The sequence below is a fragment of the Apodemus sylvaticus genome, chromosome 14, assembly GCF_947179515.1.
Source record: "Apodemus sylvaticus chromosome 14, mApoSyl1.1, whole genome shotgun sequence".
Lineage (NCBI taxonomy): Eukaryota > Metazoa > Chordata > Mammalia > Rodentia > Muridae > Apodemus > Apodemus sylvaticus.
The window spans coordinates 66,328,917-66,346,538 of record NC_067485.1 but is presented as its reverse complement, the minus strand read 5'-3'; positions in this window follow the sequence as shown (position 1 = coordinate 66,346,538).

Sequence of the window (17,622 nt, the reverse complement as noted above, 5' to 3'; positions counted from 1 at the left end):
TTTGGAACTAATGTAGTCCAAAATGGAGATGGGCATATGCTAGTAAGAAATGATGTGATGAGGACTAATTTCTAGACTGGGCTTTGTGGCATATGCCTGTGATTTCAGCACTTTTGGGGTAAAGGCACAAAGATAAGGCTTATCCTGAGATACATACATAGTGAGTTTGAGGTCAGCCTCACCTATAAGAAACTACCTCAAAAGAAAACAAATATCAACAAAACCCAAAGAGAAATGCAACAAAACAAAATCTAATTTTAGGATTTTAGATTTGCAGCATTGAAGTTTATATTCAGCGATTTTGTTTTATACAACAGAGAAAAACATGATTTGTGCTTCCTTGGTCTGTAGCAGCTTTGTTTCTTTGTTGTTTTTTTTTGTTTTTTGTTAATATAGAGGGGATAATAACACAAGGATATCTTGGGTTGTGGCCATGAGAAAGTTCTAGTGCCCCGAGAAAGGATGCTATGATTGACAGCATCCCTGTGCTGACAAAGAAGGAAGCAGGAAGACGCACTAGGACTTTGCCTTCTTCAGGCTTGGGCTGTGATATTATAGGGATTTTAAATTCATTTCTGCAAAGGAGTTTGGCACATGGCTGCAGGATTAGACTAGTCTCTCTAAGAAGTCTTTTCAGCACCACTCACTTATAGGTTAGGCCAGAGAAGAGCAATTTCAAATTGCCCTTTATGTCTTTCAAAGATTTTAGAAGACTTCTCTGCAAATTCATAGGTTATTTCTTTTGAGGTGTGTGGGAGGTTGTGCTCTCTCTTCTTAAATACATATATTATATATTATATATTAGCTGAGGAAATATTTTACTGCACATTGTAGGAATCCAAAGCAGTGGCTTTTTTTAATTTTGGCATTTATTCATGAATTTCAACAGCAGACACTTATTTAAAAGACTATTATGCAACAAGGCTCTTTGTCAAGTCTAGAGGTTTATAATGCTGGAGGGAAAAATCTTGCCCTTCTGGAATTTCATTTCAGACTTGAGTTTCTCTAAACTAATTTTGCTGAATGAGCTTCTTAGTTTTTTTTTTTTTTATCCTGTCACTGTGATAAAATACTATGACTACAGTAACTTAACAGAGAAAGGTTTTATCCAGGCTGACAGTTCAAGGGTCAAGTCAACCCTAGTGGGAAAGCCACAGTAACAAGGACTTGAAATTTCTATTCACCTTAAAGCCACAGTCAAGAAGTGCTTGGCCTCAACTCCCTTTCACCTTGACAGTCTAGGTTTCAAGCCCTAGGAATGGTGTCTCCCACTATTGGGATCCTTCTCACCCCAATTAACCTAATAAAGGCAATCTTCCATCATTATCTCAGTGGCCCATCTCCCAGGAGATTCTAGAGTCTGTTGAACTCACTGTTAATATTAGTCCTAACAGTGAGTATTTGTGTCAGTTTAATTCCTGTAATGTGCTACTTGATATTGTAGGGGCTGGCAGATAGCAAGGACATAGCAAAGATTGTGTTGTTGTGCTACTTGATATTGTAGGGGCTGGCAGATAGCAAGGACGTAGCAAAGATTGTGTTGTTAGGAAGCTGTCACTATAGCAGGAAGAATAGTTGATTAAACAGTGTAAAACCAGTGACATGTACTCTAGGAGAAGACAGAAAGCAGAAAGTAAGAAGTGAAAGGACTGTCAAGGGTGGGGACATTTAAAAATTTAAGAGATACGAATAAAAAAGTCAGGGACAGTGGCATACTTATAATCCCAGAACCAGAGGCAGGAGAAATCTTGGGGCTCGCTGCCCAGACAGGCAGCCTACCCTAATTGTTGAACTCCAGATCACAGTAAGAATGCATCTCAAAAATAAGGGACAGCTCCTGGGAATAAATGACAAGTCATTGACCCAGGAAGTTGCTTTCTGGTCAATACACACACACACAGACACACAGACACCCCCCCCCACACACACACAAATATACCCCACTCCTACACATATGAACATATATACACATCTTTACTACATAACAATTTTAAAACATAATGTGAGTGAAATACAGGAATGCCCACGGAGAGAATATAGAGGACCCACACGGGCAAAGGCTGTGAAGGCAAAGGTTGTGATGCTACACTTTCAAAGTGCCTAACTCAAGGTATATAGAAGGACTAATTCATAGCTGGGAACAGACAGATTCTAGCTATCATCTGGACCTTAGGTTTTATCCAAAGTGTTTTGGGAGATATTGGAAGAAAATAGAGAAAATGGTGCAATCTGAATGGTTTTAAAATATTCGATTAAACTAGGAAGAGAATTATAGTAAATATTGAGACCTGAAAACACAACCATATTGTAAAAAAAAAAAAAAAAAAAAAACTTACAAACATTATTAGGGTAGTGTGAATGAGAGCAGCCTTCTTAGGCTCAGATGTTTGGATCTGTAGTTGGTGGAACAGCTTGATAAGGACTAGGAGGTGTGTTAGTTACGGTTTCATTGCTCTAAAGAGACACCATGACTAAAGGAGAACATTTAATTGGGACTGGCTTATAGTTTCAGTTTAGTCCATTATCTTCATGATGGGAAGGAAACATGGAGGCATCCAAGCAGATGTGGTACTAGAGAAGACATCAAGTTAATGAATTAAAAAATGAGACAAAATATCCGTATATAACCTGGGCTGACCCTAAACTCATGCAGTTCAAGCTGGTATCAAACTCTGGATTCTCCTGCCTTGGCTTTCCAGATCTGAAGTTAGAAAGGTAGGCGACTATCACTCCTAGCAGGCGCTGACTTCTTAATTTAAATATTAGGAGACATAAAAGAAGCCTAAGGACATAGCTCAATGACGTTATGTGTACAAGAACTTCTGAGGCCCTCTTTTCAATCTGTAACACACACACATATGTACACACTAAAGAAACACCAGGTGCTCTCTGTCACACTGCACAAACATTGTGATGATGCTGAGTTTTTGCCCCAGATTCAGCCATTTCTGCACCTAGAGTCTTGGTTCAAGCAGTTTGGGTGTAAATTCTAAGAATATAAAATGTGTTAAAGAAGGACTATTGGTTATTATCCTCACAAAGCACAATTTGACTTATTAATAGTGCTGTTCCACCTTTAAATTGTAAATGAGGATCAAGTATTTCATCTTAATGACATTTGATAGTGAAACAGAATTTGTCTTCAGTGTCGTTGCTAACATCTAGAGCTATCCCTACTCTTGGCAGATGAGTCAATTGTACTTCTAGTCCAACTGTTGGAAACTTACCAAATAGCTCTGGGCATAAGCCTATAGATAATCTATGTCATGTCTGGGACAAGTCTATGATTACCGTGGTAAGACCATGTGGGACTTTGTCCTCAAGCATTGTGACAACATTAGAGATAATGTTCTTAGTCAGCCTAAGCTTCCAATAATCAGTGCTCCACAGTGATGAGGCCTTCCACTTCTCCCCATATCCATCCACCTTATCTGTTGAGAACACATCCAGAAAGAGAATCTTGGAAGTTTAAGTCCATTTAATGAGTGAGGATGGTTGGTATTCAGTATAACTGAGTTCCTAAACCAGACAACAAAGTTCTACAGGAATTGAAATATTATGATTAATAAATAATCACAGCTGTCCTCTAATTTGTTAAGAGATTATTTTGGTTACCTCTCAAGCTATTTTAATTGACAGCACAGTATCGAATAGTATTAATAAAACAGATGAGAAACTTGGGGAATGGATAAATAAAGATATATATGAAATTGTCAGTTAATAAATTTAAAAATTAATTTAAAAACCCCAAATAACCTCAAGACCTGCAAGTCCTGTTATATATAAAACACAGTGGTAGCTGTCCAAAGAAGGTCTATGCTTCTTAATTTTCAAATGACTGCAGAACAGGAATCTAGTGTGGGCATCACTTTTGGATTCTTTATTATTCCATCATACATAAAGTTCAATACTGTGATCTGAGGACAGATCCCATGCTTTGCTGACATATACTTGAAAAAAACTTTAACAACAACAACAACAACAACAAACAAGAAAAAGCAGCCCCCAAGCAAGATGGCATAGAAAACTTGTGCAAAGCAGTTGGGGGAGGGAGTGGCGGAGGGGTGTGGACTCCTGATGAGTCACGCCTGTAAAATGTCCACCCCTTGAACCAGGATCAGGCAGTTTATGTCTAATGAGTTTAAGTGACAACCATGCCAGCCAAATCTGGTGTTAGTTTATCTGTGACTAATGGCTTTCTTTGTTGGTTGCTCTATATTGCCACGCTGTACACCTGTGAAGTGGAACGCCAGCTACCATGACTTGGCTTGGCCAATGGAGAGGTGCTTGTCAGAGGAACTTGTGAGCCAAAGTGAGTCAAAGTGTTGTAAGCCAGAGGTGGTGGTCATATACCTTTAATCTCAGTACTTTGGAATCAGAAGCTGATAGATCTCTAAGTTCCAGGCCATCTTGTCTACATAGTGAGTTCACGCTCAGGCAGTGCTACCAACTGAAACCCTGTCACAAATAAACAAACATCATCATCAACAACAACAAACAAAACTGTGCTGGCTAGGTGTATGTCAATATGGCATCAACTAAAGTCATCTGAAAGTAGGGAGTCCCAATTAAGAAAATGTCTTTACAAGATGGTGTTGCAGGCAGGCCTGTAGGGCATTTCCTTAATTAGTTCTTGATGGGGGAGGGCCCATCCCATTGTGGGTATTTTCTTCCCTGGGCTAATGGTCCTCCGGTTGACTTTACCTGAAATACCCAGCAAAGGGGAGAGAGAACCAGTAGAAACACATCCAAGGTTAGCCATGGCCCTCGGTTAAGGGATGGGGCCACCCACCCATCTCAAAAATATTAACCCAGAATTGCTAACTCCTGTCTAAAGGAAATACAGGGACAAAGAGTGGAGCAGAGACTGAAGGAAAGACCAACCAGACATTGCCCCACCTGGGGATCCATCCCACATGCAGCCACCAAACCCAGACACTATTGTTGATGCCAAGAAATGCTTGATGACAGGAGCCTGATACAGCTTCTTCTGAGAGCCTCTTGCCAGAGCCTGACCAATACAGATGCGGATGCTTGCAATCAACTACTGAACTGAGCACAGGGACTCCAATGGAGGAGTTAGGGGAAGGACTGAAGGAGCTAAAGGGGTTTGCAACCCCATAGGAAGAAGAAAAGTTCCCAAGGACAAAACCACCAGAAGAAGAACAATAACAACTAACCAGACCCCCCTAGAGTTCCTAGGGACTAACCACCAACCAAAAAGTAGACATGGAGGAACCCATGGCTCCAGCTGCATATGTAGCAGAGGATAGCATTGTCTGGCATCAATAGAAGGAAAGGCCCTTGGTCCTGTGAAGGCTCAATGCCCCAGCATAGGGTAATCCTAGAGTGGTGAGGCAAGAGTGGGTAGGTGCCTGGGGGAGCACCCTCTTAGAAACAGGGAGAAGGGGGATGGGATGGAGGTTGCAAAGGGGAAACTGGGAAGAGGGATAACTTTTGAAATGTAAATAAATAAAATATCCAATTTAAAAGAAAAAAGAAAAAAAAGGAGACCGAGCCATCCATATTGAGCAAACCTGTAAGCAGCACTCCTCCATGTTCCCTGTCTCAGCTCCTGCCTCCAGGATCCGGCCCTATTTTGAGCTCCTGCCCTCCTTTCTTTTGACCATGAACTGTTATTTGGAACTGTGGGTGAAATAAACCCTTTCATCCCCTTTGTGCTTTTGGTCATAGTGTTTCATCAGAGCAATAGTAACTCTAAGACAAAAGCCAAACAAACGAAAGAGAAAACACTGTGGTTCAAAACCATTGAGGAAGTACAGCTAGGGAGGAGCTTGAGAAGGGTGGAGTTAGGGAAAAGACTGAAGGAGCTAAAGGGGTTTGCAACCCCATAGGAAGAAGAAAAGTTCCCAAGGACAAAACCACCAGAAGAAGAACAATGACAACTAACCAGACCCCCCTAGAGTTCCTAAGGACTAACCACCAACCAAAAAGTAGACATGGAGGAACCCATGGCTCCAGCTGCATAAGTAGCAGAGGATAGCATTGTCTGGCATCAATAGGAGGAAAGGCCCTTAGCAAGGGGCCTTCACCCACTCCACAGACAGCAGGACTGCAGGCTCAGGGCAGACCTGAGCCCTTCACATCCAGGACCAAAGAAACGCTATGGTGATAAATATATGCTATTTCAAACTGCCACGTTATCTGGTGATTTTTATAAAAATAAATACAACAGTATCTTATGTTTTGAACACAATGCCATAGAATACTGAGGCAATTCCTGAGAATTCATTTTAAAAGCTTCTGGGCTAAATCTAACTGTTGTAAAAGAAACAATTTCTTTCCGTCTAGGACCCCGTGTCAGAAAGCAGAATTTCTTGATAATACACTGGTAGGTACCAAAGTACAACTGTCAGTATGTCTCAGTATACCCCCCGCCCCGCCCCCCCATCCTCTTTATACCCTACTTAGAGTGAGATTCACCACATGACTAGAACTGTCCAATGGACTGTGAGTGGAAATGTTTCACTTTCCGGTCAATTTCCATCTAATCATGCTGGCTAAAGCCTAATTCAGAAAGTAATGAGCTCCCCAGAAGCTATGAGAAGAGATAAACTTGAGCTGTAACAGCCACTCTTAAGTTCATGTGCTGTTGTTACTGTAACACTCCATCTCTATTCTGTGGTAAACAACCAGTGCCAGTCACAATGGGACAATGGCTTAGCAGCTGTGCAGATTTGTACTCCGTTACTTTTCTTATTGAGAAAAAGTACCTGATGCTAAGTGACATGAAGCACGTTGAGGCAGGAGTGAGTTTACTTTGACTTAAAGCCTTAGGGAACTGTATCCATCACGGCAGGGAAAAGCATGACAGAGTGGTGGGGTGGTCCGTATGTGCCGCAGGGAACCCTCACATCTCCACAGACCACAAAACTGAGAGAAGAGCATGCCAACACACAACTGATTTTATTTTTCCGTCCTGGTTTTATTCAATCTTAGACCCTAGCCTGTCACAGCATGCTGCCCCTCTTTCAGGGTGAGTCTTCAGTTATCCTCTCCTAAAACACCCTCCAATATAAGCCGGAGGTGGGTCTCCTGGGTGATTACAAATTCAATCATGTTGACAACGAAGATCAGTCATCACGGTATTCCAAGTTCATTCTGTATAGAGAGACAACACCACTGGTCCATTTTTTAGGGATGTTGTATGTCCTGTCCCACCCCCAACTCAGTGACACAAGTATTCATTACGTCATCTACCATGATAAACAGTTCAGAGGGTTGAGATGTACGCATGGTAATGGATGCTGCCTGCGTTTCTCAGCAGTGTCTAACTCATCTTGGCAAACAGCTTACTTACATTGAGATTTCTTCCTTCTAATACCTTACGTGCTTGCTTATTTTACGTTTCTTTCATTGAAATAGGGTCTCAGGGAGTCCATGGTCCACGGCTGTGTAGCTCAGGGTGACCTTTAACCCTTGTCTTTCTGCCTCCGCGTTGGGATTTACAGGCTAGCATTACCTGGCTGCATGTATGGAGTACTGAGGCCTAGACCAAAGGCCCCTTGCATGTTAGGGAAGTCGGCCACCAGCTGAGCTACAGCCCAAGCCTGTTTACTTTTCATAGAGCACACCACACACTTATTTTCTTTCTGGTCTATAAGCTTTTGGTTTCCTCGAGTCCTTTAGAAAGTGACAGAAAGCAAGAGTAGGCTTAGCTAGACAGAGCCACCGGCTCCACTAGACTTTTCAGTGTTGTAGATTGATTTGAAAAGAGAACAAAACATCAACCAGATGGTACACATGGAGTTACCCAAGGCAGCAGAGGATGGCCTTGTTGGACATCAAAGGGAGGAGAGGCCCCTGGTCCTGGAAAGGCTCAATGCAGCAGTGTAGGGGAATACCAGGACAGGGAAGGGGGAGGGGGTTGATTGGGGAACAGGGGAGGGGAGAGGGCTTATGGGACTTTCAGGTGGCAGGAGACCAGGAAAGGGGAAATCATTTGAAATGTAAATAAAGAATATAAGGGAAAAAACTTCATAAAATGGCCAGCATAAAAAGAAAGGAAGAAAGAAAAGAAAGAAAAGAAAGGAAAGGAAGGAAGGAAGGAAGGAAGGAAGGAAGGAAGGAAGGAAGGAAGGGAGGAAGTAAAGAGAACAAGACGGAGCTTGGGCCTCTGCCTTTATTCTTGGGATTTCAGTTTCTTTGTTTTGTTTTAGTGGGGGGCAGGGCTCTTACTAGCTCCAGTAGACTTTAAACCCTCGATCGTCTTCTTTCAGTGCCCCCCCCCCACCCCCAACCCAGTTCTGGTCATTTTACAGAACACCTGGTCATTTTAATTTTGTGACTTAATTGAAATCACCTCCTTATAGGTTCCCAGACACAGTGTGCTCGATGAAGGAGGTGAGAAAATGCCCCCCTCCATGTTACATTCATAAATGCTGCAATATCTTGCTGTCCGTTTGCGCTCACCATGTAAAAAGTACATCAAAACACCTGGGGCTTATTTCTTCAAATAATAATAACAAATTCAGCAAGCCCTTATTCAGAGCCTAAAATCCACCAAGCCTCGTGCAAATTGTTAGAGACACGGTGGTCAAGAAAACATAGTGTTGGGCTGCACGGACAAGAGGGGCCCCGAGGAATGGCTCCCTGAAAAGCCATTGCATGGGGGAGGGGCTACAGTGGAGATGTGTCAGGGCATGAGGGGAAACCCCAAGTCACCCCTACCAGGTACTTAGTTACCCTGGTGTTGAAGGGCACAGCTTGGCTTCAAGGTTGAGAGTAACTCAGGCTCTGAGATGAGGAAGAGCGGACCTCAGTGAGTGTACCAAGTCAACCAGTCTGGGATGCGGCAAAAGGCTCTAACAGAGCCAAACCTTGATACGAGTATCTTCTCCTGGTCTGTAGAAGAGAGACTTTCTGAGGAGTGACGTGCAAATTCAACCAGAAGAATAAGATGTTTTTCCCTCCTGGTTGTTATTTTTCTCCCCCATGTTTTGTAAAACGAATTTGATCAAAGGCGTTATTTTCCTTCCGCCCACCCCTTCAGTGATGGCTGAGCTTATTGTATTTGGCACACACTCCTCATGCCTGGCCTTTCTAGTTATTTAAAATCATCTGCAACACATTAACGTGTCCGTGAACTTGAGAGGTTAATTGCAGAAGCTCAGGCTTGGGACTGCTGTAGAATACATTCTGCAGTAAAGATGTGGTTAGTATTTGGAGTATATCTTAATCAAAGAATTTACCCAAACTCTTTGGCCATGAGTGTTTCTGTCCCCCCTACAGTCCTCCCCCCACCTTTTTTTTTAACACTGGAAACGTTTAGTCAAAAACTGTAGCCAAAACACAGCCTTTCCCTTGGCCCAGTTTTCATCCCAGAAAAACATGCAAAGCCACCAAAATGTCCTCTGTTCTGCACAGCTCTGCCAGTAGTGTGGAAATGAACCAACAGGACTGTTTTAGAGTGGGCTCTTTGCAAAAGCTAACCATAGAGTAACGCTAGACTGTGGTCTTGGATGACATTCCATCCCTGGCAAAGCAACGTGGCCCTGAAACAAGGAGACTGGCCGTCAGGTGCCACCAGCCACGTCCTGGGTGCCAGGAGTGATTTGTGGGAAGAGGCAGCTTTCTCCGGGTTCATCCGTGGGTTGTGGCAGGACACCCTGTGCGGCAACTCATTTATCAGCAAGTGGCAGCATTCACATCGATAATGCTTGCAATTAGGTCCTATTAGGGCAGACTGAAAGGGAAGCATCAGAGGTGTTGTGCAATTTGAGGGAGGAGAAACAACATCTGGAGGCCTGTCATTTTGGTGGGAGCCAGTAATGAAAGTCCAGGGCCCAGGGAACGCCAGCTTTTGTAACCAAGAAACAAGTTGTGGGGCCTTTTTTTTTGGTAGAGATGGGCAAAACTTTATACACAGTTCGCAACACCAGTGGTGTAGATGGGATGCCATGGGGTACCTGTCACACTCCAGGAAATAGGATTGCTGTCCTTCTGGGTTTTCTGTTGAGGGTTCTTCTGTATAAAACAAAGGAATGCATAAACAACCAGAACAGGGCACAAGGATGGAGAAGCTGAGGCTGGAATGACTGATAAGAGATGATGCCAGGGGGCTGAGTACAGTGGTGCAAGCCTGGAGTCTTAGCACTCAAGAGGCTGAGACCAGCTCAGGCTACAGAAGGAAAAGAAAAAGAGAAATGAACTTAAACCTCGGGCCTTCTGGTCCATGCCCCACCCATCTTCATGTGTGTTAGCATATTTACAGTTTGCAAACAGCAAGAGAGGAACTAAGGACTCAGAAGGTTTATGAAAAAATAAGGGAGAGGCCTGGATTAATGTAAGAGGATTAGGTGTTCGTGTTTATAGGATTTATTGTAAAGAATGAGATGCTTAGATATCTTCAGATTTTCTCTGTTATTGCCAGCGACTGCCTGAAATTCCAGAATCTTAGGTCTTAGACCTTTATCTGATGTGTGTATGTGTGTGTGTGTGTGTGTATGTAATATTTCTGTTAAATTTCTGTTAAAATGCAAGAAGGTTATATCTCAAAGCCCAGCCCTAAATTTGGCTTTGATATTTATAATTTATATGAAATGTAGGAGATCTGGTGGCTAGGAAATGGGGGCACTTTGAGGCCACTTGATAGAAGAGGCTATAAATAAAAGAATGACTAAGTGGGAATGTTTACTCAGGCTCCAATATGAATGGTGCTTCTGGGAACAGTATAACCACTAGGAGCAGCTGGTGAGTGTGTGCATGTGTGTGTGCATGCGCTCATACGCGCACGCATGTGTGTGTGTGTGTGTTTAAGTGTATGTGTGTGTGCATGTGGGGTATGTTTTGCTTCTTTGTAAAATGCTTCTAATAGCAGCATCCAAGGCCTTTCCACGCTCAAATTCATGAGTCTGCTATACTGTTACGCTTGGCAACTTTTAAGGAGGTTTGGAAATTTGAGCTGATCTGCACATTTCCCCTAAGTCAAGTGGACTTAACAGCGTGCTCGTGTTGTGACCACAGAGAACCTACATGAAATCACTACTTGGGTATTATTCCAAGGCTACTTAAACATTAAAAACTGAACCATCAACCTCAGTAGTTCATAAACATTTCCTTGAGCTTTGATTGGAATAAGAAAAAGTTGAGACCTCTTGCCTAGCATAAGAGTTATAAAAATTAGTCTTTTAAAAATCATTCCTACAGGCAGCCTGCTTTGAGTTATTACTAAGCGGAAGTAAGGGCTGCTTCAGGGCCAGCTGACAGACAGGAAAGCTCGGTGTAGCTTTCTAGCAAGCACCCCTCAAGGGGGAATGGCAGGATGCTTTCTATTAATTCATTGTGCTTCCTCTGTGGTTACCCTGATGCATCGTTTCCTTACTGAATGATGGGCTTTCTATGTTAGGGTTCCCAGAAAGCCACTTTCTAAACATGTCAAGAAATACGGATGTGTGTGTGCTTTGTATGTAGGTTAGAGATCAGCACCAGGTTTCATTCCCCAGGAGCCATCTGCCTTTGTTGTTGAAACAGTCTCTCACTGGAACCTTGGATATGTCAGTTAGACTAGGCTGTCTGGCCAGCGAGCCTTAGAGACCCACTTTTCTCCTTCCTCCCAGCGCAGTGATTACAAGCATACCCCAGCTTCCCCCAGCTTTTTACACGGGTGCTGGGAGAGCATTTTACTAAGCCATCATCTCCCCAGCTGGCTGGGATTGTAACGTTTAAGGTATCTACACCCAGTACCCTAGTGGCGACATCCAGTGTCACCGGACTGAAAGCGTATTTCATTTGTTCATGCTTCCTGACTCTGGCTCCTGTGTGAAGTGCCCCTTTATCAAAACACCCGGTAGTGCCAGATACCAGAGCTAGATTACCTAGGCTGGGAATCTGGCTCCATGGTGTTCTATTTTCTGGACCCCAGGAAACTTATTTAATCTTTTATGTCTGAGTGTTGCTCTATCCTTACCAAATGAGAATACAAACAATGTCTACTTTGTAGACTTGTAACCATTAAATGAAGTAATAGTACTGGAGTTAGGACTGTAAACAAGAGTGCCAGGAAAGAGCTGTCTGCAAAGGCTAGTTGACTACTAAAAACTCCAACAGTGGAGAGTTCAGAATATTGATAATTTATGATCTAATGACATTTTTGGGGGAGAAGGCATGGGCAGGGCTCTTTTCAGCTTCTAAAGAGCCATTTCCTGCTTGTCTCATCCTGATAAACATCCAGATAAACAGATTAATAATACTTCAATTGTATTAACTTAATAAAACCCCATTCCCTACCAATGGAAATGTTTCCGCCAGTATACTTTTGTTTTTGTCTTTTTTTATTTTGTTGTTGTTGTTGTTGTTTGTTTTTTGTTTTGTTTGTTTGTTTGTTTTTTTGAGACAGGATTTCTCTGTGTAGCCCTGGCTGTCCTGGAACTCACTCTGTAGTTCCTGCTGGCCTCGAACTCAGATCACTCCGTAGACCAGGCTGACCTTGAACTCAGAAATCTGCCTGCCTCTGCCTCCCAAGTGCTGGGATTAAAGGCATGTGCCACCACTGCCCGGCCCACCAGTACATTTTTAATGTGTTGATCTATACCTTTCTTTTTGCTGTTACTATTAAAACTCCATGCGACTGCTTCTGTGTTACCTGAAGTTTCATGGAACCTGAGGTAACCTGACTCCATGCTCCCTCAATCATGGCTGATCCCTCAAAGTTGGATCTAGAATTACCTATTTCATACCTTTTGAAGTGAGAGAGATGTGTTTGTGTGGGCAGAGGAAAAGCTCCAGCTCCAGAGTTGCAGCCCAGCTACTTTTTCCCAGAAAGCCAATTAAGAGATGAATGGGGATTGTGGTTCTCAGCAGGCATGGGGCTCTGGGTTCTGGGTTCAATGGTCAGTTCTGCCAGTTGATAAGAGATGAATGATAGATGATATATAGATAGATACATAGATACATAGATACATAGATGATAGATAGATATAAAGAGAAAGATAGATGATAGGCTGATAAATGATAGATAGAGAATAGATAGATAAATAGGCAGGCAGGAAGGCAGGCAGGCAGACAGACAGACAGACAGACAGACAGACAGATAAATAGATAGATAAGCAGACTGAAAGCCAAAAGGTGATTAAGACAAGAAAGGAATCACATTAGGAAGAGGAGAAGTCTAACTACCTGAAATGAGGCCTTAGGTCTGAAGAGATGGCTCAGTGATCAGGGCCACTTACTGCTTTTACAGAACAATGGCTTATATAATGGTTATAATCACCTGTAGCTCCTGTTCCAAAGGGTCTTATGCCCCCCTCCAGGCTCCACAAGAACCAGGCATACACATGGTGTATGACATACATACATATAGGTTAAAACACTCATACATAAAACAAAAATATTTAAAGTCACCTGAGTGCTTGTCTCAGTGCTCTGTAGCTGGCCAAAGCACAGGTCAGATCGGTGCTATACATGGTAATAGTTCACGTTAGCCAAGTCTGGCCAGACTCCGCTAGATCATTACCTCCAAACATTCTCTTAGGGTCTAACGGGCAGAGCTACTTTGCAACCACGAAGAGTCTCTTGTTCAGGGAATAGTTTTTGTCTTTTGTCTGGAGATGCTCATAATTCAGACCCATGGTTCCTGATTTCTAAAGTGTACACTGAATCAGAGACGTCCGAGAAGGAAAGAAATACAGCATGGTGGAGTGCTCAGTAACTGAGCCCTTCTCCCAGCTCCCATCGCAGTACATCACTCTGTTTCTATGCAGTTAGAGGGAAGGTGGGGGTTCTTTTACAATAGTATGTGTGAAGGCCTTAGCATTTTGTTTGTGTGTTTGTTTTTGATTTTTGAGACAGGGTTTCTCTGTGTAGCCCTGGCTGTCCTGGAACTCACTCTGTAGACCAGGCTGGCTTCGAACTCAGAAATCTGCCTGCCTCTACCTCTGCCTCCAAAGTTCTGGGACTAAAGGCGTGTGCCACCACCGCCCAGCTAGGCCTTAGCATTGTGAGGCATGTGGCTCTTTTTTTTTTTTTAATTTCACTTTGTATGTTTTACATGCATTACATTCCAGTTGCAGTTTCTCCTTCCGCTACTTCTCCCAGCCCTGCCCCCATCTCACTTTCCCTCCCCTCTAGATCCACTTCTCCATTTCCCTTAAAAAAGAAAAGAGCAGGACCCAGGTTGGTTGATTCTATGGGTTTTCTTGTGGTACCCTTGAGCAGTCTGGCTAGGCTTAATGTTTGGCTGTGGGTCTCTGCACCTGTTTCCACAGCTTGCTGGATGAAGCCTCTCTGGTGACTATTAAACTAGGCTCCTGTCTATGAGTATAGGAAAATATCATTAAGAATCACTTTATTGATTTCCTTCCTTCCTTCCTTCCTTCCTTCCTTCCTTCCTTCCTTCCTTCCTTCCTTCCTTCCTTCCTTCCTTCCTTCCTTCCTCCCTCCCTCCCTCCCTCCCTCCCTCCCTCCCTCCCTTTTTGTTTTTGCTGGTCATGTTTGGTTCTATCCTGGGTATCTTGGCTATCCAGACTATGGTTCCTGGCAGTCCAGGCAGGGTTAAGAGTGGCCCCCCTCTTATGACATGGGTATCAAGCCGAACCTGTCATTACTTGGCCGCACCTGCAATTTCTATCACAGCATATCTTGTAGGCCGGACAAATTGTAGGCTGAATATTTGTGGCTAGATTGGTGTCTCAAACTCTCCACTAGAGTCTTGCCTGGTTTCAGGAGATGGCCAATTCAGTCTCCATATCTCCCATTTCTGGAAGTCTTAGGTAGGGTCACCCTTATAGGTTTCTGGGTGTTTCCATTGTGCTAGGCTTCTACCTCAGCCCTGAAATGGCCACCAACTCCAGTTGTGCCTCCCAGTACTCTCTCCCCCACCTGATCCCTCCTGTTCTCTGTGCTACCTTCCCCTAGGCCACCTTAAGATATTCTGTTTCCTCTTCTTGGGCAGATTCATGCATTTCCCTTTGAACCTTCCTTGTTTGGGTCTGTGGAGGGTTGTATGACTATCCTTTTCCTTTATAGCTAACATCCATTTGTAAATAAATACATCACCATGTTTGTCTTTCTGGGTCTGGGTTACTGTTGGGGTTCTCTCTAAGCTCCACCCCACACCTACCTGGCAATATCCAGGTATGCCCTGCCCCAGAGATCTGGCCCACTATAAGAGGGGCTACTTGCCCCTCCTCTCCCTCTTTGCTCTCTGCTCTCCCACATTCTCACCTCTCTGCCCCTTGGGCTCTTCCGTCCTCCACGTGGTCATGGCCGGCCTCCATTCTCTCTATTCTCTCTCTCTATTCTCTCTCTCTCTCTCTCTCTCTCTCTCTCTCTCTCCACTAATTCCCATCCCCTACTCTGAATAAACTCTATTCTATACTATGCCTGTGTGTGTGTGGTCCCTCAGGGGCAGTGGTGCCCAGGCAAGGGCCCACCTGGACACCTTCCCCCACACTGCTGAGCCACTCCCCTAACTCCCTATACTCTCCCCCTTTAAGCCCTTTCAGTTACCTCTTTTTTTTTTTAAACAGTGGAGTAAATTCTCCATTGTGTAAATGCATTACCTTACCTTTGACACTTCTGAGGTTGAGGGACATCTAGGTTGTTTCCAGTTTCTGGCTATTACAAAAATAAAGCTGCTATGAACTTAGTGGAGCAAGCACCTCATAATAGTGTAGCACATCCTTTGGGTATATGCCCAGGAGCAGTACAGTGGAATCTTGAGGTAGATTGATCCCCAATTTTTAAAGAAAGCACTATATTGATTTCCAGTGTCTGCACACCCACCAGCAATGGAGGGATGTCCCCTTGCTCCATCTCCTTACCAGCATGAGTCTGTATCTCATCTTTTAATTGGATAATTTAGTTTGTTGATGTCTAGTTTCTTGAGTTCTTTATGTATTTTGCAGATTAGCTTATTGCCATCTGACATCTTTTGTCACCTTTCAGTATTTTCTATCACATCTTCAAGTGTCTTTCCACTCTGAGCTTATGGCTGTAAACCATTTATATTTCAGGCACTGCAGTTGTCTTTGTTACTTATCCACTGCCGTGATAAAACACGTTGACCAAGTCAACTGAAATAGAAAGTTTAATTCCCTTCTGGCACTTGAGGGTGGCTGTGTCAGCAAACAAACAGAAAACAAGAGCTCATATCTCCACCCACAAGCAGGAGGCCTCTAAATGGGGGTCCTCTGAAACCTCAAAGCTCACCCCCAGAAGCATATTCCTCCAAAAAGCTTACCTTCCTAGCCCTCTCCTAATGGTCATCATCTATTATGTCAAATGCCCAAGACTTATGAGGTTGAATCTTATTGAAACCACCCTAGTAGCTGTGACCCATCCAAGATGAGTAAGATGCAGTGCTTCTTTCACATTATAGCCCTGAAACAGAGAATGCTCGGGACGTTCTTAAATAACGGTGCATTAGGACAAACGAGGAACCGTGGTACATGGGTTACATGAAGAGAGACCGGGTGGATTTCAACTGGCGAAATACTGACTGGCAAAGTGTTTGAATCAGCATAGGGTTTGTGTTAGACATTGCATAAGGATACCATAAGCTTCACAATGGTACTGAGGTGGGAAGGGAAACCATGAATCAGCTGTGAAATAATCTAATGAAGTTGGAACTTAGCAAGCCATATCTGAAAATGCAACCCAGAAATCAGTGACAAGAAAGCTAGGATGATATCTTATGGACTTTGCAGTTTATTTCCAGGAGATGAGAAAACCACAAAGGGATAAAAATCAGCTCCTCCTCCCATTCTGTTCCCTTTCTCTTGTTCCTTCTTTCTCTGTGCCACCAACGAGGGAGCTGCTCTTCAGTAGAAAGACCTTGTTAGCCCACCAACCTTTCTGCCTTATCATTGAACTTCTGCAGCTCCAGCAAATACTGTCAGTCCTCAAATAAGGCTAAGCCCTACCCTCTGATAAGGCTATTTATTACCCCATGTGCTCTTAACTACAGGGATGTATTCAAGAATGATAAATGCATAGAAAACTGTTCTTTATAATAAATATTCTAATGACTTGAGTTTCTTCCATGATTAGTTTTGAATAAGCACCTGGCACATAAAGTTTGCCTTTAGTCACATGTTGGTAATACAAATTAATTAGTGGATAATTGCTTATATTAACATAAACTAGGCCTTCTTTTGCAATTGTGCTAGGTAGAAATGCAAGCTAAGCAAGCAAAGCTTAAAGTAAAGATGGATGGGAAAAGTGCATCCTGAATTCATAAAACCTGTGTGTGATTCTGTTGAGATTTCTGGATTCCATGTATAGTTTAATTATAAATCACTATTATAGGTGTAGTATGCACAATATAAAATGTTAAGACACTTAGGAGAACGCTGTTAAAGGTCACTAACTACAGCTATATTCTGTTTTGTTATTTTTCTGTTTTGTTGTTGTTTTTTTTTTGTGTGTGTGTGACAGGCTCACATCTCACTAGCCTAGGATGACCTTGAATTTATTTGTGATGTTCCTGCTTCAAGCTGCCTGAGTGCTAGGGATTAGAGAATCGTGGCAGCATACCAAATGGAACACATGTTTGTGTGTATGGCAGGGAAGCATGGACACATGTACAGGGTGGTTGCTTTTCCTTAGCTACCCTCCTCCTCCTTCTCCTCCTCTTCCTCCTCCTCCTTTTTGATAGAAGAT